Raw genomic sequence first — 4,711 nt, 5'->3', positions numbered from 1 at the left:
TGAACATTTTCCTGTTTTCCTTTGAAAACATTTACACACCGGGAAATGACTGTATGCCTAACTATAGCTCTGCTGGCAGACACCTGGTTAAACTCCAAAGACCCAAAAGAAGACAGGTTTATAAATGAACTGGATACCAAAAAAAAAGTTAATTTTAAACCAAATACTGTTAATTTCATGCTTTCATCCAAAGCATCGTACAGTATAATGTGAAGGGGGGATTTGAACCTTTGACCTCCTGCTGCAGTGCATCAGCAGGATTCATAGTGGGATTGGATGTACAGTCATGGGGATTATCAGAGATGACTGTTTGGATGTCCTTTCCATCCATTTTTGAATGCAAACGATAATAATGGTTGAATTCCTTCAATGTGTCATCACTGAAATAATCTCAACATTGAATTGCCACTTTCCATCTGCATGAGATTAGTGGGAAAGTGACATGCATTTGGTTGCTTGGTAACTTGACTCGTTTGATTCATAGATGTTGTTCGATTAAGCCGAGAATGTTTTATTTTTATTTTTTGTGTATGTCGGTGCCTTTCATCTGCAAACAGTCCAAACCATTGCCCAAATCTGGAGTGTAAACGTTGTCTGTGTCACAGACGTCGCCCCATCATGGCTGATGTGTGCAGACATTACTGTGAAGTTCTTTAAAGTGGAAAAAAATGTTTTCTTGCCAGCTTTGGGCTCCACATCCAATTGGGAACCGGCTGTCAAATAAATTGCCTCTGAGTTTTGATCTCTATTGTTGCAGACAGCTTGAGTAGAAGTCTTTTAGAGAGGTGTCACTGAGTTGAATTGCTTTAAAACCAAAAGTACGGAAGCACGGGTCAGAAGATGGGGTCACAAACAAGTGGATCGATAAAGAGTTGTTAAGATCGCAGAATCAATAGGTGCGACCGAAAAGCTGATTTGTTTGCAATAATGTCTTTTCTTCATGGAACCAAACCTAAAACAGACCAGAGTGCTGGGAAGATTAAAGAGTTCAAAAGAAATGGCAATCTTCACTGGTGTGAAAAGCAAGGAATGTTCTCTCCGGGGATCCAGTGTTGATGAGGGCAATGTTCTCTCGGGGGATCCGTCCTTGATGAGGGTGACGATGCCAGGATCCCAGCATCCAGAAGGAAAAAGCTGCTCATTCTAGGAACTGCTCACTCGTTCCACACTGACATCTTCTACAGGGCCTCAGTCCAAGACTGATTACATTGTATTCAAACATAAAGTTTATTCCTTCAGCAGATGCCTTTATCCAAAGCAACACACCAATAGAGCACTTAAAAAATACAGCTGATGATCAAGGTTGTTGACTATTGAAGATCATTGTCTGTCAGATATTCCAACACATTTGTTTATGTGGGCCCTGGGGGTAAATGTAACGTTTTGTGGGTGAACATTTATATTTGTAATGAATAGGCCTAATAGACAGTACAGTGGTAATGATTGAAGAGCAGTATCCATTATCAAGGCAACGTGACATTTGGCTAATAAGGGCTGAAGTGAGGTCCAACACAATGCAATTCCCAACAATAATAATGTATTCATAACATGTACTTTTATACAAAGCAACTTAAAGGCGAGGGGGATTCAAACCTGCAACCTCTTGACAATACTCTTCCACTGAGCTACACCGATCCATCTGCAGTTTATCTTGCATGAAGTAGTCTGCACAAAATGTACCTATGAAATAACTACAGACTTTATCTGCTTGCATCCAGAACCTCCGACTGAATGTAACTTGCTACACAGATCACAACATTTCTAACATACATTCTACAATGAAAGCAGAGACAGTATTAATAGGTAAGGGCAGATGCCAAACATGTGAACTAAGTGAAATCAATCAAGAGGGAGATCAATAGTATGGCTCACTAACAGCTCCGACACCCTGATTAGGAGTCGCAGTAAAAACACGAAAGAGCCAGTGAATGTGTAGTATGAAGTCGATCATCACCAATGTTTACAGTCTCTATAAATGAACGGAAAAACAACCCTGAGCTTTTTATAGGATAGTCTCTGGGGATGGGGGGGGGGTCTTAGGTGTTTGGCTTTCAACAGCTACACAGATTCGTGACTCTGCGTAAAAGTAAAACTGAGCTCTGGTAAACTGTGCTGTGGTGCTCCTAATTGTTGGGGTGCCGAGCGTGGATCTGTCGGCCCTGGCGCGTGTGAAGTGTTGCTGCAGGTCTGAGGGGGTGTTGACAAGCATTCCCACGGGGAAGCCACCGCCTCGGGCAGTGGTAATAAGGCTACCGCGCAAACTGCTGCTTCTCAGCGTGGGGACTGTCACTGCCCACAGATTTACATCTAGTGCACGCGTGTCAATTTTCAAGACAGCTCCTCAACCGACACTACAATGGTAGCCAAACACTATATTTGTTTTCGGCTCGATAAATTAAATGTATATATTTAACACAGAACAAGAAGCCTAGAGCAGAATACAATAGAGTACTGTAGAGTATAGTAGAATCCCCATCCATTGAGTTGTGGATGTGAGTTTTCAGTAGTATGAATGCGTTTGTGAACATTCACAGAATGCGTTTCACATGCATCTGTGCTAGCATTTCAAATGCATATGTACGTTTTTAGTAGTATGAACGTGTGTGAACGTTTCATATGTGAATGTGTATGTGTTTCATATGTGGTTGTGTAAGGACAGTCTGAATAATTTCCTTAACCCTCAGGTATCTGTCTGGACAACCTCTCATAGCCTATAGTATTGTCCTGCAGGCTGGAGTAACCCGCGATGAACGAGCTTCATTGAAATAGCATACTGATCACTTGAAGGGGGTTCTTCTTTGATATGAAGTAGCAAATTGAACGTCTTCAATGAATTGATCCTTGATTTTGTAGGTCTCCTTTCATGCACTCTTTGATGTTTTGGATAAAAGCGTCTGCTAAATTAATAAAAGGTCATGTAAATGTAAACTGTTTCGGTCTCTCCAGCTTCATCATCAGAAGGATGAGTGTAGCCTACTTCCCTGAATCTTATAAACACATTAATGAAAAATACGCCCTATATATTGGATACACACTCAAGCCTTCTCTCTTTGAACCGTCAAGAGATACTTCAACTCTTTTATACGAGAGCCTGAGAAAAACATCCCTGGTGTTTCATGTCTTGGTTGATGAGTTATTGAGCTGGCTTCATCACATGACCTCTCTGCCCCACATACAGAACGCATACAAGTCCCACCCTGAACCAACAGCATCAGCAGACAGAAATAGATAGATTATAGAAACGGTAAGGGAACCTCACGACAAATATTTATACTTATGGTTTCAAAACCGCAGGCTAGATCCACATCCCATATTCGTGCATCTTCGCCGCCACGCGAGTTGTGCAAATGGGATTAGCTATATTATCATGCCTACAATGACAAAGACTAACCCATACCTCGAAAGAAATATGCTCCAGAAGCTTTGGTATTCCACAGTTCAGCAGACGCAGACGCTTTTATCAAAAAAGCGGCATACAAAAGCATTTCCTTGGGCTGAGCGGTATTCGAACTAGCTTATAGTGAGAGAAAATAAATAATGTTTTTATTTTTTTATCTTGAGCCAGCCAGGAGCCCTGCCAAATCCTACAAAGTTTTAACTGTGTTCAGGGGCACCTTCAGGAATTTTGGGCCCCATGAAAAATACAAAACAGGTATAATTTTTACAAGTTTTACATTTTGGGGGGGCCCCTGTTAGTCCTAACTTTTCCCCCCTATACGCTGCCCCTGGCTGTGTTTGTATCAGATTCAGGATTCTGCTCATGTCCTGACCCATGTCTTCTGACACTGGGCTGCACTGCTGTCACTCAGCTGGCTGACACACTCATAGAACTGGGCCTTCAAGCTCTAAATAAGGAATTACACCCTCCTCCGATCTCGTTCTCCTGTGTTTGCCTCCACATGCCTTCCAACCTAGAATAAGCAAGGCGTGCTTCTCTCGTTTCAGAGGTTCACAAGAAGAAACTTCAGTTTTTCAACGATCTTGTCTCCTATTTCTGTGTTCGGAGAACTCACCAGTTTCTCCAACTTGTGGTTCTCTCGCATACCATACAAGCCGCTGTCTGTACAAGCATAGGCGGAAATCCGGGGGGACACACAACCCCACCATCCTGGGAAAAAAATGATTTGTCCCCCCCCAATAAATCACTGTAAACATAACTATGTAATTTTAACAATATTACTAATACGCAAAGAAAGCGCTTTGCTGATTATGGACACAATGGCACTTTATGTGATATGTTACAGCAGTAATTTTGGTGTCCCCATCAGAAATTGCTCTTGAGAAAATGTCATATAATTTCTCCCCCCCAAAGTTGATAGCAGATTTTCACCACTGTGTACAAGGACTCACGGCAGTGAGATGTCTCATTTATTTCATACATGGTCTTCTAGTCCTCCACCCCTACATTGAATGGTCTGATTGGGTGTCGAGGGGGTCAGATGGCTGAGCAGTTAGGGAATCGGGCTATTAATCAGAAGGTTGCCGGTTCGATTCCTGGCCATGCAAAATGACGGTGTGTCCTTGGGTAAGGCACTTCACCCTACTTGCCTCGGGGGGGAATGTCCCTGTACTAACTGTAACTCACTCTGGATAAGAGCGTCTGCAAAATGACTAAATGATATGAAGTGACCATTGAAGTGAAGCATCTCAAGATCCAAGTCGAGAGAGAGAGTACGTGTTTCTAATAAGAGGTACAGACATTCCCTAGACA

The sequence above is a fragment of the Hypomesus nipponensis genome, chromosome 1 (genome assembly GCF_054491055.1).
Source record: "Hypomesus nipponensis isolate SF chromosome 1, ASM5449105v1, whole genome shotgun sequence".
Classification (NCBI taxonomy): domain Eukaryota; kingdom Metazoa; phylum Chordata; class Actinopteri; order Osmeriformes; family Osmeridae; genus Hypomesus; species Hypomesus nipponensis.
This window is presented reverse-complemented; position numbering follows the sequence as displayed.